General features: G+C 39.4%; 1 protein-coding gene across 8 annotated transcripts in view; it reads right to left on the reverse strand.

Moving 5' to 3' along the window:
• Window positions 1-23,106, reverse strand: part of TRIM2 (tripartite motif containing 2) — a 119,241-nt gene extending 96,135 nt beyond the window's left edge. For 2 of the 8 annotated variants that reach the window (XM_086891336.1, XM_086891321.1), the window contains exons 1-2: window positions 16,081-16,440; window positions 13,214-13,341 (exon numbers count right to left, since the gene is read on the reverse strand). The gene's annotated coding sequence lies outside the window, so the exon portion shown is untranslated. Of the gene's footprint in view, window positions 1-13,213; window positions 13,342-14,715; window positions 14,816-16,080; window positions 16,784-17,418; window positions 17,697-22,781 lie in introns of those variants that run through there. The other 6 variants (XM_086891328.1, XM_086891340.1, XM_086891329.1 and 3 more) reach the window with 6 other exon arrangements.
• Window positions 23,107-26,762: the final 3,656 nt, after the last annotated feature.

Genomic DNA, 26,762 nt, shown 5'->3' on the forward strand with positions numbered 1-26,762 from the left:
AAGACAAAGATCTTTGCAAGAGGGAGGAAAGAGTTGCAAGGATGGATGTTAGCAGTATCTTTTTGTCTCTTTTGTCTCTTTCTGGTTTCACAGAAGTCATTCTCCATGCACAGAGTTCCTTGATTTCTAGAGGTGAATGGGCTCTAGCTTGGTGGGAAGGAACCAAAAATATCAGTCTGCTTCTACAGTAATTTTCTAGAGATAGTACAGAGACTTAAGACAATTATTTAGACACATCTCAGATAACCCCAGTGCCTGAAACTAAAATTTCAACTCTTAAAAGTCACAAACTTCTTACTGTTCCCAGGCTGAGCTTGAACTCAGGGAACAGAAAACAAACCCTTTATTTAGCAGCATAATGCTCTCATATCCACTCCAGAGACAGGATTCTGACTTGATCTGCAAGTTTTTTCTGCAATAGCTCTCATTGTATTTTTCACTCTGAAGCCAGAGTACTGAAAAATACCATTACTTGTTTTGCCTTCTCCAAATACAGTCCTGCTGCAGTGGATGACATCCATAAGGGAGCCCTCAGCAGAAAAATGTGATGATGTGTGGCTTTCAATGGTACCTTTCTTTCAATGGTTCCTGAAAGCAAGAAAATTTGAAAAACTCCTGTACTCACTGCTTTCGTTTGGTTACTTCTATGTTGAGCCTGGAGGCTCTTCACTGACCCCATCCAGTGCCTAATACTGGTGTGTGAGCTAAACCTGTTAGGACCAAGCACAGTTTTTACAGGCACTGGCAGAACTGGAATTCCTGAAACAGAGAGTACACACCTAAAAGCAGAGCGCTTGTATTTATATTTGAGGACTTGTCTCAAATTATTAGCCTTACTTGTAAGCAGATTCACAGTACCATTTCAGTATATATGGAAATACTCACCCTACTACTCAAGGATATAAATTTTCCATTACAACCTTTGGATGTGTGTGCAGACATGTTTCTGCTTCCTCAGCTCAGATGTAGCACCATATGCATCTAAATATCTGTGTACAATATTAGATTATTACTGATTCTAGTTTGCTGAAGATCATGTATCCTTTGCATAAAATTGTTTTCCCAGATTCTGCTACAATCAGCAGTTTGCCCAAGAAAACGACTGATCTAACAGGATTAATTATAGACAAAATGAGATTGAAATCCCGTTGCTGATTTGTGGAAAAAAAAAAAGAAAAAAGTTTATTTTATTCAGCATAAGCATCTTATTTGCTCTGTATTCCTAGAAAATAAAATGTGCTTGGAAGAGCACACATTTGTCAGAGAACAGCCTGTCTTAAATCTCTGCTTTAAGTAGTTAGTGGCAACTTCTCTCCTTTTTAAATGAAGGAAACCCTAGTACCAATTTTCCACAGAAGCACCATTTTCTTGCTATGAACTATCTGCACCTCAGTATAAAATTCTTTGAGATTAACGTTCAACTAATCAATAGTTAGGTCTAATTAAACTTGCTACTTTAATTACATAAGTTGTTGCTTTTAGAGACTTTATGAAAACATCAGAGATGATGAGGACACTTTCATTTCCTGCTTTTAACACCCTAAACCTTTCAATAATCTCTTCAGAACAGATGTCCATTCTTGCACCAGGTGGCTCGATGGCTATGCTAGAGTCAATTAAACCTGGCCATCTTGGCCACATTCAGGATTACTGACCATCAGAGAAGGTCATGGTCACAACCAACGCCTGACAAACAACTGGCTGCTGGGACCTCATCTACAGAGCCCCACCTTTCTTTCTTGCCCTATCCCTTCCTGAAGTGCAAACAAAGGATGCGTAGCTATTACTCTACACTGCTGAGCCACTTGGAATAGAAATTGTACTACCATCTTTTGACTGTAAGGAGAACTACACCTTTAGGAAGCCTCCCTTCTGTACTAAGACCCTGGAGGATGTAATCTTTAATTCAGTGAATGAAACATACAGATCCCTTTAAATGTGGACACAAGATGTAGTGTGTGAGAAAAGTCCTTTACAAAAAGCAATCTGGTTTGAACGTATTCTTAAGAAGGCCCATAATTTGGGGCAATCCTTGTCTACCCAAGAAAAACCACTTAAACAGTCTTAAATGTGTCAGCTCTGGTGCATCTATGCCTATTTCACACGTCCTAGCAAACTGTTTGGAAGCAGCCCCATTATGACAGCTCCATATTCCCTTTGGCACTTCCAGCCTGTGACTACAGTGGTGCTCAGTTCTTGGCAGATCAGTATAGATTGAGGCTGGTATTAAATACAGACTCTTTGATTATCATTGAGCAGTTTATATCTACATCAATTCAGAACTGACAGACAGTAGCGCTTATGGAAACGTACAGTTACCTATACAAAATTATTACAGTTCCCAGGGAGGTTTCATACAGAATCAGTTAACTATTCTTTTTGAAAGTCTTAGAATTAAGGATTCTTACATTTCTATGCCTAGAAAAAGTTCTTCTTAAACAAATCAGAAACACTTTGGAGATACTCATAAAAAATCTTCAGAGGCTGGTTATCCTATCATACACAAAACTGGGATATTTTTAAACAAAATTAAAAGAAAATATTGATGTTTTTGGGCAGATGCATTTCATGTATTTATAAAATGCAAATGTATTTATAGAAGGTAAATTCCAAAGCACTGCAAATAAGCAAAGAAGCAAACATATTTAAAATCCAAAGCAACATGTTAAAAGGTACACTCTCCTTTTGACATCAAGAACAGTTTGGGGAGTGGAGTGTTTAAAAACATTCCTCTGCATAGCAACAATGGTTCTGCTGGATATTTGACAACAGAAACATTGGTTTAATACCCTGTGATCTAGCAACAGCATTTTTGCCAGTCCCTGAAAATAAACCACTGGCATTTTGGGTGTGCATTATGGCATGTGTGGTTTAGAAGTGCTTAACCATTTTATAAATTCAGGGAAAATCTTGGTTTCAGTGAGGTCAACAGGATATTTGCTAAAGGTTTCCGTGGAGTTGGACTTCCACATATAATATTTAAGAAAAGGGGCTATGGTCTGAAGAAGAGCAAAGGAGAAAGTAAGAAAGTAGGGTTTTCCCCTTTCAAACAAAAAGGTCACAATAAGCATTAATGGGTAAAATCCAAGTTTTTGGTGAGATTTTTTTTTCCCTTATCAATTATGCCATGATGTACACAGTTTATAAGCAACTCTCAATCGATTTATCTATGTAAAACATAAACAAATAAATTGGAGAGCAGTACATATATGTACATAGGCTAAAAAGTCAAGATACATGTTTTTAATTTACTTCTCTCACTAGCATAATTCCACTAATATTCAATCCTTTGTGAGTAGCTGGAATTACATATGGTAATAAAGAACAGAGTAGAGGTACTAATACATGTGAGAACAAAAAGAGGTCTTTGAAACATTACTGAGCTTTAAAAAAATTGTGGTGAGGGGTCTTCACAGTGACATTTCATTCTAATCTTTGATCTAGAGCCTCTGTAACAGATCATATACTATAGTACTAGAGTACCTATGTTTCTCCCTCACACTGGAAAACCAGGGCACAGACTTAGTGTTTATTCCTGCTGGCTGGAGGGAATGTATCACTGATAAATAATTCAACAAAATCACCTTTTATCCTAAACCACCTTGTATATTTTCTACTCCTCAGCAGCAATAAAAGCACTCCTTCCCTTCCCCATGACTCCCTTAAATTATGTAGAATCTACTTTTATCTTGGGTATTTATAAATAGAGCATGAAAAATAGTTTTTCTGTAACTAGTAACAATGTTTCTTAAGTTGTACACAGAGTCTAAAAAGTTGATCACTATAGTAAATCCTTTCCATCTGCTGGTTCAGAAAATAACTTGTCACTGGATCTCTTGAGGCCTGGGAACCCTTGATCTCAAATAGATTGTCACACCAAAGGTGCTGTTTATTGACATGATGAGCCTCAAGAATTGGAAATGTACCTAACTTTTGATCTCTTACATGCCTGTACCTGGTAGTACTGTTGGTATAAGGATATGGCTTTGTGAAAAGCTACATACTGAGGTTTGTGCATCATCAGTCAGATGATAGAATGCTTATCTCACAATGGGATAATGATTCATTTACAGTCCAGTGAAGGAACCAGCCTGTATTCATCTGGAAAGGAGAATACTATCTAGCTAACATCTGAAATGCATCAGCATTTCTACAGTAAGATGAAATGTTACATGTCCTGTATGAGAATATTGAAATTGACCCTTAAGAAAGTGATGAATTACAGGAAAACGTTCAGGAAAAGAGGCAGAATGCTTGAATCTGAGCAGAATTCCAAGAAAAGTTTGGCCACTTACCACATGCATGTAACCCATAAATATAGGGGTTTTTTCAGTGACATTTAAATCCAAAGAAGTGGGCTTTGTCCAAGAACTAGATCCCAGCCATAAAGCACCAAAGAATTCTGACTGCATACTAGCTGAAGATGAGCTTTAGTAAAGATGGATATCAAGATCTGCTTTTATTTATTTTGGCTTACTTATACACCTACTAACCTTGCTGTCTATGTTTGGCTTATGTAAATATATTATCCTTTGATTTATCTTAAGAGGGATTTAGGTTAACTGGCAATAAATACAACGTTCTCCTCTGATGGGGGTCTGATTATCATTAAGACATGGGTATTGGAACTATTTTCAAGGTGCCCAGTCTCCACTACTATTAATCATACAGAGTCAAGAAAAAGTTACGAAGACTTCCTTTTTCTAAGCTGTTCTGCCTACTGGGAAGCTGGCAATCCCATATTAGTGTGGAGAAAATGTCATCCCCACTGATTAGCACTGGCTGGAGATGATATCCCAGCATGCAAGAGACCTGTAGGGAGAAGGCCAGGACCACGAATCAACCTCGTCAGTGATTCATGACAAATGAGTCCATCTGGGCCAGGCAGCACTGAGCAAGAACCTGATGTGTACATGCATATTTCTAAACTGCATCAGGAATGTCTGGCACATCCCCAGAGACTGAATGTTCCTGTTCCTTGCTGAACAATGGCAAGAGATACTTCTCCCTCTGAAAGAGTAGCTATCAATCCTAACTTCAATGTATGACAAGACTGCAAAGCAGGCAACAATTTCCCATGCATCACCTCTTTAAGGGCATTATTAACTTGCTTATCATCACTGTTCTTTCCTAAGATTTTTCAATACAGTACAAGCATCCATACAAATGGGAAAACAAAGTTGTGTAAGGTTATGTGTTGTAGGGTTCATGAGCTGCAGCTATATACTCCGTATCATGTTTGATTAGAGAGATCTTTTCTAACAATTTTGGACTTTACAGTACTCAGCAGAAATATTTGTGGTGGCATTCAAAAGTGCTCAAAATGAGGATTCCTTCCTATTTCTCTAGGAACTCTGCATTAGACCCCTGTTGAAAAGACCAATACAAGCAAAATAAAAACAATTTGCATAGAAAACCGATCCACAAAATAACAGTGTTCGCTGCATGGACAGCAATATTTCATTATTTTTCATTTTCACAGAAACAATTTTTACATGCTCAATTACTGGCTACAAGTGAATTCTAAGATTTCTCTACATGCCACAGCTTGAAACAGATGATCTACATTTGATCCTAAATGCTCAGCAGGTCTGTGTTCTGATATGCCTTTGTCTCTTGTCCCATTTTTCTTTAAAAACTCAGACTTCTTTTTGAAATGTGCCCACCTTATGTATATGTTTTCAAGCTTCTATTCTATACCAAAAATACCTGGAAAACAAGATGACAGACAGCATAAGAAAAGAAAGCTACAGTTATTTTAAAAAGCCAAGGGTGGCAGCATATTCTGGAAAATGCCAAAGGGTTTGTGGAATAAATTCCATTTGGCAAGTTTAGAGAGAAAATAATCCAGCTGCTTTCAAGCACCAAATGCACCACTAAAAAGTCTCTAAAATTCCCGAAACATCTTGAATCAACAAAACATACCATCCTCCTACACAAAACAAAAACAGCAGCAACAAAAGAACCTCAAAACATTCCTTTTTATATGGACTTCAATGCTAGCTGAAGTATGTCTGTTCCAGGCAATCTGTCAAAGAATACACTTATATGCAACAAAGGGCATAGGGTTGAGGGATTTTATGATGCTTCAGGCTATTACAAAGCTAGGCAAAAAGATGAAAGAAGTCATGCTGATGAGGGACCTGGGATAAGAAATCAGGCTGAGCCATATGATGATTGTTATTCTTTGCAAAAGCGCCTCTATCCAGCTGATTACAGTCTTGCAGTGACTGTATCATTGAACAGGAGTTACTGGGTTAGTGTTCACTGAAGTCAGTCATGACCTTCTACTGCATTTAAAAGGTCTTTGAATCAGATGCTAAAAGAACAGACACCATCTATTTATGCATCCTCTTCCAAATTTAGGTGCAACCCGTTCAACTCTTTCATGACATGCAGGGCACATAGAGCACACTTCTAGTAAAACTGGAACTTGGAATTACCTAAAAGAAGGGACTATCTCCTTCATTGTAATAGGAGAAATCATCCAGAGGACTTTGCAGAAATGGCAAGAATACTATCCTTTGAATTCTAAAGAGAATCTGTATTTTTAGGCTGTTGTTCCTTTTAATTGTTCCTTCAACAGAATATCTGCTGGCACAGGTTCCCATTTCTGCTTCTTACATACACAGCCCCATGGCAGAGGTTTATGCCCTGCACAATACAGAAACTCATGGGACTGCACTCCAAAACATGTCTGCAAAAAGGGTTGGTCCTAGTGAAATGTGAACATATTTTATTTCATTTTTAAATCTAATATTTCAAAGAAGGTTTGAAGTCAGCCACACCAGTACAAGCGAAGATAAGGTAGTTTCCAGTAAAAATAAGACAAGTAAGCCACTGGAAACTACTGACAGAATACTATCCAAGGACAACAGTCCAAAATGCTAGCATAGTGTCCGTATGGAAGGAGTCCTCCTCGTAGGTAAGTAGTCAAAGGTAAGAAGAAAAATGAATAAACATTCTACTGAAAGGTGCTTTCATCTCTCCTTATCTCCTGATAATTCTACAGTATCAGTTGTGAGAAGCTTTGAAACTCACATTTCAAGCTGGTAATTTCCAGCTAGTCTTTAAAAAGATAAGTATCAAATCTAAGCAAAAGCAGTTCAGTAACTCTGCAGTACAAAAAATAAACACAAACTTTTCATTTCTAAACACATACACAAAGAACATTAGACTTGTGCTGAAGTGACTGGAGATAGAAGGCACATATTTGGCAGGCAACATGACTAAATAAGAATAAATGGCTCCACATTTTCCAATTAAAATGGGATTTACTTCGACTGATCTGCAGCAAACTACTTTTTTTATCCTTTTTCAAGTGTTTTCCCTCAGCTCAAAAGGAAGCAGCTAGAGAAAATCATGCTGTGCTTGTGAACAATTAACTTAGCCAAGCAATGAAACATTCAAAGAAGAAACAGAACAGCCTTGTCTGGGATATGCAGATTTTTGTTCCATGCTTACACAGGGCTGAACACCCAGTATGGTAAAAGCACCATAGCTTCCAATATCTGTGTATTTGTTATATCTTATTAATATGTCACCTCCACAATCTCTATAAAAAACCTGAGTGAATTACAAAAAACAAAAATTATAGAAAGTTCAATTTGGTAATGAATTTTGGCACTGGGGTTTCAGTACTCAAATTGATGTCTATGAGTGCCTATGGATAAAGTTGTTCATAATTAGGCAGAGAACCATCCCACTATAGAGGGTCTGTGTAATTTTTTACACATTATCTCAGCCCTATGATTTCACACATCTGGAGAGCTCCAGCATGCTCTATTGGACACTTCATTTTACACCTCGCTGAAAGTGTCTTTTTCCAGTACGCTACTTGGCCTTTAATTTACCAGCAGTTGCATTGTCAGGAATAGAGCAAACAAGAAACATCTTACTTTTCATGTCCAGAGAAGGGCAATGGAGCTGGGGAAGGGTTTAGAGAATAAGTCCTATTAGGAGTGGCTGAGAGAGCTGAGGTTGTTTATTCTGGGGAAAAGGAGGCTCAAGGATGATCTGACTGCTCACTACCTGACTGCCTGGAAGGAGGTTGTAATGAAGTGGGGGTCAGTACCAGTTTGAATTGACAGGATTTATTTTCCTGCATTAGGATAAGATACTCTAAGAAGGTTACTTTAAAAATTTAAAACACCACTTAACATATTCATGAAGGAATAAACTGGAGTTTTACCCTTTTTACTTTAAACAACATCGTTGTATTCCAAGTCTTGTTCTGAAAAGATCTTTTCACAAAAGTTTATGCTAAGACATTTGAGGTACCTGAAAATAAATCTTTTGGTCTTAACAAAAACTTAGCTGAAAAAGCAACTCCTCCTCTAAAGAAATGTAATTCTTCAGCTAGAACTAGGAAGCTATTTCCAAAACCTTTCTTTTTATGGCCTTCACTGCACTGGAGAATAAGATTATCATCTAACTGTAACCTTGTTCCTGCCAACAAAAATTAGACAGCCCAGATTACGAGTTCCATTTAAAATGAATGAAGGCTTTCAGGAGCTCAGGTTTCTCTCAGTAGCCAGCCCTGCTAAAATGGCATGTTTGATTCTGGCACGTAGCTTCCTAGCAGTAACCAGGACAAAGCTGCGTCAGCAGGTGGAAAAGCAGAAGCCAGTACATAGAACATTAAATATTCTTCATTATTAATTAACACATTTCTGTAAGTGTTGACATTGTTTTCACATCTATGAGGTCCAGTCCTGACATATTTGCACTACAGTCATGCACCTGACTGCCATGATGCACACATGAAAGAAGAGCAATAACAAAAGTAGAGGTTTCAGCTCTAACATTACTCAGGCACATGCAGAACAGTCTTGTGCAGCTTCAACCACCGTACAACAATACCTACATTCAGCCTGCCTCAAGTTGTCTGGGGTATCCTTCCTCTATGTTGCAGGCATACCCATATTGAGGAAAATACAAATCTCTGGGTGTCAGGCTCTCTGGATCATTCACCATACCATCCAGTAGAGGTAATGAAAACATGAGACCTTTGCAGAAAAATCATTTTTAAAATGACAGCAAACTTCTCAGTGATTTTGCTTCCCAGGAAAATAAAATAGAAGTATTTTAGTATAATATCCAATCAACCAACTTTCAATAGAATAACACTTGAAATTAACTCTAAATCTATGTCAGTTCTATTCTATTTGAAAATCTACATTTTTCTTCTTCCAAGGAATTCCATTTCCCTTGTTTCCAGAACTTGTCCTTTGCCTCAAGCTAGTCAAAATACCCAATTCTTTATAGTTTTGCATTCTTCTCCTCTAAGCACATTATTCTGTCAGCTCAGCAAGACCTTTTTCATTATATATCCTCTTTTTTTTCTTTCTTTTTCCTCCCAAGCCCTCTCACTTCTGTGCTCATATTTACTAGATATAAGCATATTTTAAATCTCCCCACTATTACTTTCCCAGGGTTTCTTTAATCCCACCTATCCCATTTCATAAAGAATACACCCAGATTGCTTACTTCTCATCTCCATGCAGTCGTCAATTTGTTCCATCTCTTTTTTTCTTTCAGTCTTTTTCCTCCTCAGCCTTAGAACACCTTCCTCTGTTCCTAATACTGTCAAACTGATCAATTATTTCTTGTGTCCACAGACTGTGGACAGCTTGGAAGTACTCGTTTCTTCAAAGTTATCATCCATTCAGGACGTGGGGTAATTGCAACCCAAATTTAAGCTAAGAATTGCTGTCTCACAGCTGTTTGAGACCAAGAAGATGCCACTGTGGATACAACCTGCTATTAGAAGGCTTAAGAAATCAGGGATTACAACATTTCATCAATGTTAACCCTGTACTGATCTTTAGAACAACTGCAGTAAAAAATTTCCATTCTGATTGACAAAACTTGAGACATTACAAATCTCATTTGTTTCAAAAGCCTAACCTCAGTCCTGTGAGGAGTCATTGGCTATGGCAGTATGACAGCAGTCATATCTAGACTCATTTTTAAACAGGTGAAGGAGCAGCAGGTGTAAAATCCAATGGGACTCACTTGGCAGGACAAAATCGAGAGGTCGGTATTCATAAGGAGAAAAACTGCAAAATCATCATCTTCAGATAAAGCTTGCTTAAATATTCATAGAATGTAAGGTATCCATTGGTCCCACAAAATTTCAACAATTAGAAAGCACCATAGGTAAATTTGAACTACTAACCCTAATGACAGGCATACATACACTTGCCTCTACCTATGTTTATCCAATCAAACCAGCACAAAAGCACACATTAGATGGAAAATTAACTCAAGAGCATGAAAGAATGTTTACAAACTCTGACTCTGACTTCCCAGAACAGGACAGGTGCAGAGGGCAGAATCACCATTAGGTGAAAGCTACTGGTCTCAGCTTGGCTGGGCAGGAAAGGAAAAAGAGATGCTATCAAGCAAAGACAGAGCAACACATCAGACAACAGCATCCAGTAGAAGAGGCAGCTTTTAAAAGACAGTTTAGGATCTGCCTGCAGTCTTAACACTTGATCTTAATGAGCTGGACTGAACTTGTTCCAGCAGAGCTGTGCTTAAAGCTGTTTTTCTGGACAGAGGACTGCTGTCCTGGTCTAATTGAAATAATTCCACATTCCCTGGACTCCTGTAATTAACTTGGGTTTGGGGTTTTGCTGCAAAGACCGCTATTAAAAAGCAAGCTGCTTAGTGGTAGCAGCACTGTTTGTATTACAACAGCACCTCTAAAACCTAGTCATGGCTCATGATTCCAGTGTCTTGAGGCTGTACTAACAAGGAAGAAAAATAATGGAGTACACACCACAAGATGGAAGCACTGCATCTTTCTTCAGCTTGAAAATATGGCTCAGCACTTCAAATTTGTCTCTTTGTGGACACATGATTTCCTGTTGCTCACTGAACACAAGCCTGGGAAGCAACCCACAATGCTGAAATATTACTCGTCATCTATCCAAATATGAAGCCACCTTCCTCAAGGTAGGATCTGCTGCAGGGAGAGCAGGTGACTACTGTAGGTACTCACATGGTTCCCATCAGAGCAGCACTGAGGCAGTTGACTGTTCCTCATGTACTCATCATTACAGCGCCTCCTCTGTAAAGAGGTAGCCTAGGTCCTGAGAGACCATATTGACAAAGCACCTTACCCAAGGTGACTAAAAAAAACCAAAAACAAAGCAAGACCTGAATTTAAATTTTCCTAGTGGCCACAGAGGTTAGAGTCAACTTTTCTGTGAACGACTTTTCCTTACATCACGTTAGGCTTGCATACTATATTAAGTTCAGATGAAAATATTTACACAGCACATCTAATTTCTTTCTTTTTAAAAAGAAAAGTGTAAGGTAGTGGTATGCTACCAAAAGGCCCTGAACACTATAGGGTTTCATAGCTTTAAAGGACTGGAAATTATTTTAAGAACTCTCTCTTTTCTTAATCATGTTTCATCTAAAACGGTCACATCATTTCACAAGTAGCTGCTGTATAGTTGTATTTGTACTTGTGCTGCATTTCCTCCACATTTTTTACACAGCAAACAAAATTTCACTACCTCATTTGAGGAGATGCTGAAACCCAAAGAGACCAAATAAAACTTCACATAGTAAATGAGTAAGTGTTCCGAGTCTACAAGAAAGCAACCCAGCATTTGAGAAACGCCACGTGAGCCCTCTGGCTCCTGCATCATGTTTTGTGCTTGGCATGACAACAGTGGGATCCACATGCATGGTCTGCTGAGCTGGAACTCCAATAATCATGGACAGGGAGCAAGTCTGTCAGTGAACACATCATGAAGCAGAGCTTTTAGCAGCCAGGAAAACACTGTTTGAAAAGCAGAGAGAGAAGAAGTGGTTTGAAGGCCAGCAAAATATTCCATGCATAATGATGAGCCCATAATCTGAATTTTCAATGCAGTCTTCTCAACTCAATGAGTTGAGACTGCCCACAGAAGACTAAGTATTAGGTGAGGGTGGAGGACTAAATGATAGCAAGCTGGCCCATTTAAGCCATCATTTAAGGAAGTTCTTGATGTGAATTAAAGTTTGCTTTCAGTCTAGGTGCCTCCCAGATTTTGCTTTTCACATTATTGCTCTCCCTATGCATAGAAAAAAATTAGTTGAGCTGACTGGAAAAGCCTCCTCTTACTTTTTGATTCAATGCTAAAACATTCAACTGCTTTCTTGTCCAGTTGCATTGGTCTTTGCTTTCTCACATTAACCCCCACCCATACTTCCTTGTCCACCATTTCTTTTTGCAGTTTCTAGAAAAGAAACACTATAAACTAAAATTTTTGGTGAATCGAGGAAACAACAGTTCTGAATGAAACAGTCTAACACCTTAAGAATCAGACACAGTGAGCCCTGATCTGAATGCTATCCCATTCCTTTATCATTCACCCCAGAACATAACTATGCTGATCATATCAGAAAGTACAGTGCTGCAAACATACTGTGGCTGCATATTTACTGTGAGGCAACTTGAAGAAGTTACTTGCACAATCATGCATCTTTGGGTTCAAGGTAGAGTTTAAGTGCTGCTTACGCCCTTCAGTTCATATCCTGTTATCTTTGTCTGTATACTAAGAAGATTTTAAATCTCCAGACCATCCTTCATGTCTAGTAACAGGTTATCAAAAAAAATGTACAAGGCTATAAGAAAAATATTTTATAGATATATTAAAATCCTCCATGCAGTAAAACATAATGAAAGTGTAAGAATATTCATTACTAGATAAAATATTTTATTATCTATATATTTCAGGTTTCAAACCCCAAACACATCAAAAACAACTGCTCCTTAAAAATGAAGCACATGATAATTTAAGTGTAATCTTACTTTTTAAATTTTTTTTTGCACATAAAATACTCCAGTGCTTTTGTAAATAAACCCCAGTGATAATGAAACAAATACCATGAAAATAAACACAAAGTAGCTTATGAGGCAAAATAAGGAGTCACTGCTGAGTTAAGCCATTTCATTGGTGAGCATTTCAAAACAAACAAAAAAAGTGCTGTACTATTTTATATGTCCAACATGCAATTTTAACTCTCCTGTTAAACTGCAGACAAGGAGAGGTCACAGACCATGAATTCTCTCATCAATTTATGACCTGTCTCCAGTGCTATTTCTCTGCTCTCAGACCAAGAGGAACAGGCAGGTTTAGAGACCACACTCAGCTGCAGACAAGAGGTAAATAAGCTTAATTAACCAGAAGGAAAGAGTTTAAGTACCTACCTTGCCCTCATTTTCTTTGTTCCAGCTCCTCTGCAGTCTTCAGCCTTGCACAACTCTCCCATTCCGTGTGACCCCACAACAGATTCTTGAGTGATTCATTGTGGCAAACTTCCTTCTGTTCAGACTGGCTGAGGTGGAAAAAATAGAAAGTGGAGGCACTGACAGGAGAAACTACATTCTTCTTAAGAAACAGTTGGTTAAGGCTGTCTGTTCTTCCACCATGACAGAGAGCTAGTTTAGTGACTATTGACTTTGGCTGTAGGTCACTAGGGTGCTAATGCCAGGCAAGGCAAAAGGAATCTTGTCCCTTGATAGGATTTAAAGGTAATCTTCAGGAGAAAGAGTGAGAACAGCTAGAAGCATTTGGGAGTGTGATTGCTAATCCAGTAATAATGCATGATTGATTTATTAACTGCTTCACTTGCAGAAACAAATGAAAATGATTCTGCCAACAATCTGTCATTCTTTGGTGGAGACCACAGCGTCTGAATCCCTTTCTCAGAGCAAAACTGTGGCAAATGCTAAGCCTGTGTATTTCAAAATGAGGGATTAATTTCATCTTAATGCATAATCCTATATGCTCACAAAGGAGAGAGTGCTGCAGAGAACTTTTTAAAATCATGCAGAAATATGTCTATTGTGTTATATACATTTATAGACAAAGAGAAAAAAATATTTCTTCATGCATTTTTTTTCTCTTGTTAATCACATCATCAGTAACTAAAGTAGGTCACATGTACAAAGTTAGCCATTACTGCTTCCCCTACTTCTTCCCCTCTACCACCAAATCCTAGTTCCATGTGTGACATTGCCACAAAAGCAGCCAAACTGCATGTTGCAGGTTACACATTGTAGGTTACTCTTCAACAGGACTATGGAGCCCTGGAGAACACTGGAGCCTCTTACACAAGAAAACATTTGTTTCAAAAAGCTTACAATCCATCCAGTCCCCCCACTGAAAGAGCTGCATTAGCAGCTCAGACAAAAATCATTCATTCACAGCATTCTGTAAACTCCCAACCTATAGGCACCTATTTGCATGTAGCAATGATACATGCAGGGAGAAGACTTGCTGATTTGTACAGTAGCCCAAGTACAAGCATTAGAGTAGAAATTTTCACCCTGAAGGGCCAGGTGTGTAATGTTCAGCTGTCATGTACCCAGATTCTTTACCACAAATAGCATTCAGCCTTTTAAGTTAAATTCACATTATTCCCTGTTATGACTTTAAGGGAGCAGTGCTTCTGAAATAAAATTATGTCTTCATGCCAGGAGAACTTCTCTATTTGAATTGTCAGTTTAATTGTTAATTACTTTATGTAACAGATACCTCATAAAACAATATGTCAATATGTAGGTCTTGGCTCAAACAATCTGCCTTCAGTATTACAAAATAAGTGAGACTTGTTAACTGTCAATAAACAAAATAAATAAGAGACTAAGAAAGAGTGAAGGGTAGAACACAGCCTATAAGAAAACCCTAAATTTCTCTAGGCCCTTACCCAGATCGATACAGCTAGAGGTCTTTGCCTGTATGAATTCTGCAGCAGCTAAAAAACATTGCTGAGCCTTCTACCACATGTTTAACTCTTCAACTCTTCCCTTCAAATATAATAGAACATGTTATTAACACCTAAATACAGCCCACTGCTCTTCACAGAGCAAACCCCCTCCATTCAGTAGTACATTTCCTGGATAATGTGAACAAAGTTGGCTTGAAAGTAGGTAGAGTAGCTGACCTCAGGCCATCAGCTGCACAAGATATGCAGCCAGTGTGACATTATACAAAATCAAAACAGAAACATTGCCTGCAAGCAATCTAAAAAAGCTAAAGATTAAGATCCCCCCAAAACTAGGTCACACTTTTTCTTTTAAATTAATGTCCTAGGGAAGACTTGAGTATGAAGCTGCAAACTGTGTGCAAGAAGAAAAATATTTGCATACGGGTGCTTTCTCAGCAAGTGCTCTGGCTTGCGCTGTAGGCAGTTTCACTGCTGATGTAAGAGTCCTGCTAACTCTGCACCTCTCCTTGCTTTGGCTTGTACTGTGTAATATCATATTGCGCTTCATCTTCACAATTAATCTCAATGATTTTTCAGACAGATTTGGACCTGTCCTCTGATAATTTATGAATCCTGAGAGCTGATCTGGGTGTCAGAACATCTACACAATTCATGTGTTTTCTTACCTTGGTTAATTAGTGACCTTAAAAAGCAGTGTAGAAATACAAAATTGTCTAAAGATGGCCATGTGTCATTAAAAACTGCGATAATGACATAACATCATGAAGTTTTCCCTCCACTTCACAAGCTTGATTTTGTCTAAGGAAGGGAAAGGACTGCAAATAAATAGCCATAGGATATCTTAGCAAGGGAGGTACAAGAGCAGGGCACATTTCAGGTGGAACAAAGATTTCAAGTCAGTGAAGCAGTTCAGCCTGTCACAGTCTAATGATAGGAACCTCACAGGGTAACAGGTTAAGTCAAGTTGAGAAATTATCCAAATAATCTGGTTTCCCACAAAGTATATTACCCCCAAACCCAATTACAATCCCACTGTATTTTCTCTTGTACAACATTATTTGTCAAGAATTAAAGTGATTTAGTAGGTATGCAACTCCTTTGTAGAAATTGACTGAAGTCAAAATTTGATTAAATTTTAAATAAAGACTTGCTTACTTTTCTTCTCTGGTACAGATAATATCTTTTTCCTTACTTAGCTGGTACATGTATTCAGCACCAGACTAATTTAAAACACTGAGTCTGTATCAACTGTGTCTCACTCCAATACTCTAAAAATACTACACTCTTCTTCCCTTTTTTTCCCCCCATGCTTATAGAAAGTAAAATAGCCCTTTATGGTATTACCTTTTACTTGAAGTCTCCACACAAATTGTTCCTTCAAGGTCTTTAATGACTTCAGAGGAGAAAAATCATAAATATCCCTTAGCTCTAGTGCCTGATGTTTGACATTTCATGCTGACTATTCGTCTAGGTCAGTACCAGAGTCCCTGGCAGTGCCACCAATCTCAAACACATAGACACAAAACATTAAATTAACCAACATAAACACTGTAATATCTCAACATCAAAATATTTAAATGTTCTGTTCCAGGACTCTGTTATACATGTACGTGGTGTGTTGTGTACATGGTGACTTTATCTATCTGTATCAGTCTTGTCATAGACTTGGACATGTTATTTCTTAAAAAAAAAAAAAAAAAAAAATCACATAGGAAAAAATAGTCTAGTCCTTTGCACTGAGTACTGTACCACCCAAGAACTGCAGGTGGGTAATTTGCAGTTCATGAAGGATTACACTGACAGGAAGAGAAATTGAAAAGGTTGTCTCTCATGGACCTGTCACATTCTTCCTTACAGAAAACACTGCATCTTCAGGGTTGGACAGTCTTCACATATAAATCTTAACAGCTCTGTAAACATCTGCACTACGGCTCATCAATTACCCTTCCTTGCCTTCTGTCACCAGCAAAGTTTGGGAAGACCTTGTTTCTCTCACTGGAGAGTGACTTTTTCTGGAATAAAAGTCTGTCATCTCTTCGTTCCTCATCTAGAAAAAGAATGAAAGAAACATGGCTAACTGTTAATCTAATTAATTGCCTTACCAGAGACTTTTCTTCCTCCATTTCTAATGCACTTTGCTGAATTTCACTAGCTCCCTGAAGTCTTTAACATTTCTTTTTGCTCAGTGCTTTGAAGCTGTAGCACAATGCAAGACAGAGCAGAGATACTGATGACACCTCAGTATGAACTGATTCCACAACCAGCCATCCAAGGATGCCTTTTTGAAGCAGCTGGGTATACATTATGTCCTAGGGACAAACCTTACTTTTTTTTCCAAAGGGTAGCTTTGAGTCTGATTGTCACCTCAAGACTGTCCACGTAAATGAGAAATTAATTCCTTTAGCACTGAAGAACAACTGAATTGGAGGCTGGGTTTAGTGAGATTCACACAAATTACTCATCACCCTCTCAGGCAGGGCCCTTTTTATCCTGATTCTGTACAGCAGGTAAGCAGCTAGCTCACATCACTCTGACTTGCATCAGGGGTTTCTAGGCATAAGAAAAAAGGTGGGGGAAGAAGAGAGAAGCAGAATTATGCACAGAGAACCCTATCTGCTAGTCAGGAAGCAAAGACAAATCAAACTAAAAAGATCCATGACCCAGAGGAGGTTCTCACATTACCATTCACAAAATGCTGCAGCTTTGATCTCTAATCCATGTTCTCTTATTCCTCCTCCTCCTCTTTTTACATTTATGAGCAATTGTTATTCCTTATCTTACTTGGAGCTAGAACTGTGAGTCTGGGGAGACCGGACCTTTGCAAAGTGCTTTATCCTTTTGTAGCAGCATTAAAAAGACAGATTTCCATAACTGCATTTTTCTGTGGGAGCAGGATTCCTTTCCTGATGTAGCAGGTAGTGCTAGCTCTCTATCATTATGGAGCACTTGGAGACTCTGGACTGGAAACAATTGCAGAGTATCAGTACATACATTTTAAAACCTAAGACAGCCTCTTCCCTCTTCTCCTATTTTAATGTAACTGATAGTTTCCCAGGCTCTTCAAGGATAACTCAAAACCCCTAATCAGTGCTTTTTGGTCTAAAGTCCCCAAAACAAAACAAAACAAAAAACCCCAAAACAACAAACAAACAGACAAACAACCCCTTAACCAATCAACCAAGTGGAAAAACAACCACCTCATACCTGCAACTGAAATGTCATACAAAAATTAACCCCTTTTTCTTTAGGACTTATACTGTCAAATCCTGCTTAATGAGGCAACCCAGGCAAGCCCTAAGAATTAGTGAGTTTGACCCGTGGCATTTTATTTTCTGCAACAAACCAGCTAAAGGTCACGCTTACAAAGATGTGCCTATTTCCTCTGTAATATGGGTGCACAAACAAGCATGGGAGAGAACGGGAAAATGTCAAGAGAAGAAAATTTTTGAGAGTCAAGACAAAATTCAGGAAAAATAATTTATAGTGAGGAGAGATTTTTTCTGAAGAGGGGTTAAACAAGGTCTCATTTCAAATAAGAAGTTGTAAGATATTTGATTTGCCTGCTGATTCCTTACTGTTGTGACTTTGAAAGCAAGACGAAGGGTATACAATGAAAGAAGGCAATGTTTCCTCTCCTATTACATAGAAGCTATTCATGGAAGGACAGAAAGTGAGCTCAAATCTATGCTTCACTGTTCATAGCATTTGCTGACTGGCAGAGATACAGAGTGAAAAGGTTCAGGGTATGACATCCACTGGCAAGGAGGAAGCTCATCATCTGCCTCCCTTGCAGCTGCTGATACTCAGCCAACACACTCCTGCTCTGATGTCAGTGGCCTAAATGAGGGCCATACTCTGATAGCTTAATCTCAGGAAATCTCTGCTGAATTATTAGTGAGGCTCTGACTCCCACAGCAACTGCACACTGTGCACACTCAAGCAGAGGAGATTCACCAGCTTCCGATTCAGGCAGGGAAGAGTCTGCAGCTATTAAACTCTGCTGCAAACTTACTTTCAAGACTTATCTGCTTACATCTGTTCATCACTACCATGAACCCTCACTCAACAGAAGAATATTTTCCAGTCCCTCAAGAGATTAGAGCTGGGCTATGTCAGTAATAATTGCTAAGTGAACAAAATGCCATCTTGGTACTGAATAAAAATACTCAGAATAAATGAAAATACTGTAACAGCATTTCATCTTCCCCTTTGCTGTCTGGAAAGCTAAAATCTCTTCAGCTTTCAGAGTCTCTTGTGAATATAATAATTTTATATATAACTGGAAGACTTGTTCATGACTCATTTGTCTGTATTACCAAGAGGATTTTTTAGTCCAAAAGCCAGACATCCATTATGCGGGCTGCTAAATGATTTACACTGATTGAGCACGCACGGTATGCAGCTCTTGCAAATTTTATATGCTGGGTGTATGGAGAATGAATGCTTGCTGATTATGCTCCAAATAGCAATGAACCCAATTACCTAAGCCACTAACTCCCAGCAAGGAAGCCAGAAATGCAGCTATTGCTTCAGTACCTTAAAGTAGTATTTACTGTTTGGATCTTAACTACTGTAATTTGAAGTAAATGGGAGATTCACATTAATGAAGAACACACCCGTTAGCTCAAAATCACCTCTTTTAATGACCACTGTTAATTCCTTATGCTCTAGAATTTGTGTTCCAGACTAAGGCTTTAACCCACACTTGGGAAAGTAGACAAGAATCCAGCTACTCTGGGAATCTGAGTGACTTCCCAGGCGTAGCCACCAAGATAAGAAGGCTCAAAAAAGGGTAATATTCAGAAAGAAACATAAGAAGACACTTCTTAATCATCTTGTGGTGAAAACATGACTTCCATCATCCAGACAGCCGAAATGAACTCTGGTATTAGGAACGGGTACTAATTACTGCAGAAGAATCATCCAAAAAAATAAAATCTTGGCTGAAAATAATATGTGGAGGTCAGCTAGTCAAAACATTTTTCACACAGGGGTAAGTGGTAGATTTAGAGATCCTGGGTCTTGTCCACTTGAGGTTCAATGAGGATTGGTCACATCTCTGGCTCTGTTTCCAGTGCTCTGCCACCCCCACGGGAATGACTTTTTTTCCATGTCATAATGGAACATTCCTTGTGGCAACATTTCAAAGTTGCCTATTAACCCTTCATTGCGCATAGGCAATGAAGCGGCGGGCATGGGGTATGGGTGCAAGACCAAAGGGACATCACCACCAGAGTAAACAGCTGCAGTTCTACAGATCGGGAGCAGCTACAAATTTAGCCAGGAGCTTCACTTAATAGCTCATATTGCATTTCAGAGCTCTGACACATATGCAATTGACTGATGTCACCACATCCAACATGCTGCTGAGTCTGTGCTTCAGGGAAGGACTTAAAGCTAGGACTGGAATAACAGGAAAATCAGGGGAGGATGTGGAACAAGCTTATTCTTTTAAGTTCACTAAGCACCTGTCATACAAAACACTTCTCTTTTTGATGAGCACAAAAGTCACATATTGTATCACAGAATTACATGAAAAAGCTAAAAATTACCAATATGACTGAAATCAGACCTCCTTCCTCTTGTTCAACAACCACATGATGAAGACCAATGGCTAAGTGACCTTCCATTTCAATCAATAATGAAACTGATGTCCGTAGTCAGTAAGATTTTGGCTCCTGTTCCAAACTTCTAGGTATACCCACAAGTACAGTCACCCCTACAAACCACCCCCCAAAAAACCCTCTCTAATTAACTCTCTATTTTGCATGTGTGAATCTTTGATCTTCCAAAACTCTCAAATTATTTTTATAGATATAAATGGATAGGGCTAAGCCATACTGTGAAATCTAAGATGGCTGCCTGCACCTATCTGTAGGGTTTGGTAATGGCAAACTGTGCTCACCACTGCAACAGAAGTTTCCCAGTTAGCAAGAGGTACAGCTCCAATTGCAGAGAATCCGGCAAAGCAGAACAAAATTAATTATGAAACTCCTGTTTACAAATGCGACTTGAGGATTCAATTCATATCCCTTTCTACTGGAAAAAAAGATAAGATTCTTTGTAGGATCATTCTGGAGATGAATTTATCTGCCCATTCTCTTTCCTGCCCTACATCTACTACTTTGTGCAGTGGCTAAAGGGAGGATATGAACAGATGGCTGTTTGCTCTGATAACTGTGTCTGTTCCTAGTCAGATTAATTGGTTACAACCCAGTTAAAGATTAGAGTCTGGTGAAATGATACACAGTCCCTCAGTTACTCTTCACTGTCCATATGAAGAAAATAAAATACACCAGTAAGAATGAAAGTGGAATTTCAGTACCTGCTAGGGATTATGTAAGGCACATTGCCATAGAAAGAGTACAGTATTTACCCTTCCAGACTACAGTTTTAAAGAGTATAAAATTTACAGGAACATGAAGGTCAAATAGAGGTTTAAAGACACAAGATGTTCTTGTGGATTAACAAATCAGAACAGTATCAGTGTCATGATTACTTTTCATTTATCCAGGCCTTTGGCATCAAGCTGCTCATGAGACTTAGGGGCTGCAGCAGTATCTAATTTCATACCTCTTCTGATTACCCCGAGAAGAGATTCCCCTTCAAACAACTGGGAATATGCCAGGAGACTGAAGCATTGTACTGATACTCACTTTAGAGGAGATTGGGTTGACATCAGTAATTATAACCCTCAGTGCATGGCAAGATAATAGCAAAACCCATGCAATGCAATCAATAAAGAATGAAAGGATGAGAACATAAGTAGGGCTGGCTTGTCCGATTATACAGAAAATAGACACCGGCTCACAAACCTGATTGCATGCTCTGAGACTGCGGGATTGATTACCAGTTATTATCATGGAAGTGCAACAACTTCCGTAGAGCGCTTGACATAGAGCTGCAGGGTACTGCACTTTAAAAGGTAGCTCTTACCCTGCAACAATGAAAGCAGAAAACATGCACACAAAAATAGCTGACTTGGCAAACTCACAAAGATACTGAGGAAACATTATCAGCTAAGCAAATTTCTAGTGAGGTTCTGCAGGATTTCATTCTGGGTACACAGCCCATAAAAAAATATTTTTCCTCCTCCTTCTATGAAATAAAACCATACCTAGCACTCATGTTTGTACATTTGATGCAAACACATGTGTGTTTAACATCCTGAGACTGACAAAGAGTAAAATAAACTTTATAATGAGTAAATTCAGTTCAGTAATACATAGCACTCAAGCACACGCAATACAATAAATGTTAGACTAGCAAGCACAAGGCTTGCAGGACAACAGCATATTCTAGAAAGCAAAGAACTTGAAAAGAATTAAGACAAGATTAAGACACTACAGACACATCTGAAGAAGAAAAATGAGTGTGCAGCATAGTCCCTGTTTTTGCACTGTGCTGCAGGGGAAGGCAGCAGTGGAAGAAGAGCTTGTTTTTCAGATCTTTGATTAAGAACTTGGGAGGAGGTATAAAAGCACCACAAAGAAAAGGTGAGAGCCCAAGAAAATACTTTGTAAGAGAGGCCTGTGGAGCTCCAGCTGTTTGGGCTATCAAAAGGAAGACTAAAGAGATGAATCAGTTACAGTATATAAATCCTTCAAAAGGAGAAAATTAGATTAGAGAGATCTTTAACGCAGTAAAGAAAAACACACGCACACACCAGAAAAACTCTGTAGTTCAAGCCAAGACAACTAATTTGTGAAATCAGACAAAGGTGTAATCTACAAGGTGATTAACCAAAGAAGCAAGGCAACCAGGGAAAGATTTTTCATCTTTGCTTGGTGTTTCCAAATCAAGACTGGATCTCTTCATGGAGAACAGAAGCTTTAGTCTGACTCTTCAGACTAAGGGGAAAAAAATAAATTGAAATTCTGCCAAAAGCACCAGTTCTCAGCCTGTGGTGCTCACATATAGTTTACTTCAGAAGTTGCATGGTCATAGTGCTGGGATCCAAGTCTTGTATCACCAAGAGGCCGCTAAGATTCATCCTCTCCCACCCGCAAGTCTCAAGTTTCTTTGCTTTCCTTTACTCCACGTACTTTTAAGCAGGTTGGTGAGCAGGCATGACCATTTTTTAACGCAAGTCATGAAAGACTAAGTTTCGTTTCTAAGCAGATACCTAAACCCCCAGGGAAATGCACATCGCTCACGCGATGAATAAAGTCTGTAACACAGACTTTAAACGCCTCTCAACCCCAGCCTCATTTCTCTCTGCTACACTGCCTGTGCCATGCCCTGCGTGTGCCTCGGGCTCCCTTCCTCACGTGAAGCCCGGGAATTTACAGGGATTCACACGGCACGGCCGCCGGCCGCCTGGGAACGGGCCCCGGCCGCGCGCCCGCCGCGAAGCCTCTGGCGCCACCCAGCGGCAGCCTGGGCCGGCCGGGCCCTGAGGGGCGAACTCCAGGCCTCCACCCCTGTGCCCTCATAAAACAACGTTTTCTACGTAGCACCCCCCCCAAAGAGCGGCGACATCCCGTTTGGGGGCGTTTATACCCCAGGAGCAAAGCCCCAGAGCCGCCTGGGGCCAGCTGGGATGGAGCTCGGCTGCAGCACGCTGCCGCACCCCCTTGAGTAATTAACCCTTGGCCAGGCACTCCTCTCCCCTTAACGAGCACGAGAAAAAAAAACTCCCGAGTGTTCTCTGAAGAGCTCCGCCAATGCCATCTGCTAGCAGGAAGCCATGGTCGCCTCTGCTGGTTTTTTGTGGCCTCTACGGCCACAAAAATCCTCTAGGTTTTTTTTTTTTTTCCTCTACGCCGAGGCTGCAGCCGCCCATCAGGGCTGGCCAGGGCAGCCGTGGAGGCACAAGCTGCAGGGTTTACATGTCGCTGAACATAAAGCAGCCAAAACGAGCTTTCTCAGCTTTCCCTTCTGTCAGAAATTCATTTGGGGAAATTTCATGTGCTCATTCTGAGCAAAAATTCGTGGGGGGGAAATGTTTTCCTTTTAGTTCTAGCACTCAACCCAACTTAGATAAAAAAGTCTAAGGCAGCCCCTCCTCTGCCCCCAGCTGTGAGAGCTAGGCCTGCAAATTAGATATATAACTTTTAAAAATGCAATATTTTTCTAAGAATTGCTGCCAAAACTTAGTGGTAGGACCACACTGAAGTGAGCACAACAAAAAGATGCAGTAATGTCTTCAGATGTCCTTGGATGCATTGCCTCTTTCAACTACTTAAGTGATATAATGAGTTAAATGAAAGCATGCGTGGGTTTTTTTGTATTACGGAGCTGCTGCTTACAGTAGGTGAACTCAGTGTTTAATGTAATGTGTCAACCTCTTGACTCCCAACATCTGAAAGAACTAAGCTATAAATTCTAATAATGACTAACCTGCAGACTTCAGACTTGATCTGAATTGGCTCCTATTTTCTGTCTTTTCCACCCAAAAACCACACCCCTTGCTCAGTCTCTTCCGGGAGTATCCTAAGTCCCTGTGCTGCTTCCTCACCTGCAGCACCAACAAGCCAAACCCTGCCTTCCTCCTCTCTCTCTACTTCTGTATACTTCCATCATCTCATGGTATAATACCACTTTGGCATAAATTTGTTTATGTCTTGTTTTTATATCAATGAACCGATCATTTTTCTCAGGGAAGACACCATCTCAGTGTTTCACAGTTACTTTGTCTTGTACATCCTGTAATTTTTATTACAGGGGTTTTTTGGTTACTTGTAAAGTGATCTGATAATCTAATTGCATCATTTTCCTCAGGCCTTTGCAAAGCCTTTGGCTTTTTAGAATCCTTTATAAATCCTGAAAATAGCATTTATCTTAGCATTTCTGTTTAATACCTGCCTTTTGCACTCTACAAGCATCTTCCTTCTGGAGAGGGAAATGCACTCATATGCTCCAGAGCAGCCTGGCCTCATCCATGTGACGGGACAACACCTGCTGTAGTATCTAAGGAGCATTTTTTGAAAAGTTATTTTTCTATTGGCTTACGGTGTCAATGACCCAACAACAACTGGCAAAGGAGCTGTTTATCAGGTCTCTCCCTTGCAAATTGCTGTTAATGGGCACACATACCTTGTACCCACATGAAACCTTGCTTGGTGGGCTGTGTGGGTGGACCTGAGCCTGCATTCCTGCAAATACTTGAGGGCACAACTTAGTCGCATCCTTACAGTTAATGCTGTATTAAGACACATTTGAGAAAAGTGTACATTTCAGTTTTACACCCCTTAAAATGTATTGCCCATCTTGTCATCTCTTGTTTGTTTGATTGCCACTTCAGTGTTGCAGACTGATAAAAGATCTGCTGGATACTCTCTCAATACACATTAGGCAAGAGCAAGTCATAAATTAAGTCATGGAAACCATATTGGTAGGATGTCTCTGGAGGCAGGACAAAATATCATATGTCCTACATCCATAAGAGAAGGGCTCAAATAGTAGTTTTTTTATTTTGATTACTTTAGGGAAAACAAAGATAGGTTTGGGTTTCATACATGTCTGACTCTCAGAATTGCCAAGCGTGTAATAATACCCCCACCATGCAGAGGAAGCTGAGATTCCTACATATTTGCAAGCCCATGTGCAAGAGTAGCAGCACTACATTCCAGCGTTGTACTTGTTATTCCTAGTGCTGGTTTAGAGATGGAGATTGGAACCTTGATTACACTTGATAAATGATTGACAGTGCCATTCTAACATCAAAATCCTCCATCTGCATGCTTTTAAGGAATGAAGAGCCAGAGCCTGTCAGCTGGATTAGCCATGTGTCAACTCTGCAGTGCACTACCACAGAGCCATCGTTAATCTGAAAACTTGATCTCAAGCCAAAGGGAACAATTGTATAACCTAGATATCTGAAAGGAGAATAGTACAAAAACAAGAAAGAACAATCATCCTTACTTACACATGTGTACATTTTACTACAACTATTAGGCAATCAAGACTGTCATATAATTGGCTTTTTTAAATTACAGAAATGATGGAAGGGTTGCAGTAATTAAAAAGTGCAGGCAACACGTTGAAAGGTGATAAATTATGTGAAGGCAAAGTGAAGATGAAACAAAATCTTTATAAGCATTTATTTATTTGCTTCTCCACGATTTAGATAATTTGTATATCTGCTGTTTGTCTGTTCCTGGCTGCCATTATCAAGCCAGTATGAAATTGGTCAGAGGGCCAGAGAGCTGTCACAAGAACTTGAGTTACCAGAGTGGAAGATTACTTTAAAAATTGGTGTCAAGTCCCAGAAAAGCCGCAGGAATGAAGCTCTTCACCAAGATAGATTGCATGGGCAAGTTCTGTAGCACATGCCTGAATTGTCATGAACATCCAAAGCAAACTTTGGAAAACTGACAACAGAAGATAAAGGTCCACTAGCATTATTCCTCCCACATGGTTAAAGGAGACAAACGTGCAATTAATTCAGTTTATTTATTAGGACAGTGCCTAGGGCCCCTCAAGGTGGGGCCTTATTATGTCAGGCACATAAAAGCAGAACAAGCCTCTGCCCCAGAAAGACTTATACAAGTATATCTCCTTGTACAAGGCAGGAGAGAGGAGGATAAAATATAAGCTGAATTAAATAGCTGTCAGAGGGATGTTAAGATAATACTCAAAAGCACACTGAAAATTATTCTAGGAAGAAAGTGTCTACCTAGGTAGTTTGAAAGGCCAGCCTTTCCATGCTGCCCTAAAGCCATCCTCCAGAGATCTGCTACAGAGTTTGTAGCCGCCGTCAAATCCCACAGGAAGGTCTTCAGTCCATAATAAATTCTTAGGACCCACCTGATCCTCAGGGCTGATTTCCCACAGAATTATTCTTGTGAAGCTAATGGTCCCTGTGTTTCAAGGGTCCTGGCATCAAGTCTCCAAACCTACATGCAGTTAAATACTTGACATCTGAACATACACTCTTGTACCAATTGACTCCTGAGGAATTATTTGCAACATATAGTTTCCAACCAGTTTATCTGTATTTGCAGCTTCCTTGGACTTTCTTTTCTTTTTTTTGTTTCTTTCTTTTTTGTTTGTTTTATTTCTTTTTTCTTGCCCCCCAGAGA

The sequence above is a fragment of the Cyanistes caeruleus genome, chromosome 5 (genome assembly GCF_971803275.1).
Source record: "Cyanistes caeruleus chromosome 5, bCyaCae1.hap1.1, whole genome shotgun sequence".
Classification (NCBI taxonomy): Eukaryota; Metazoa; Chordata; class Aves; order Passeriformes; family Paridae; genus Cyanistes; species Cyanistes caeruleus.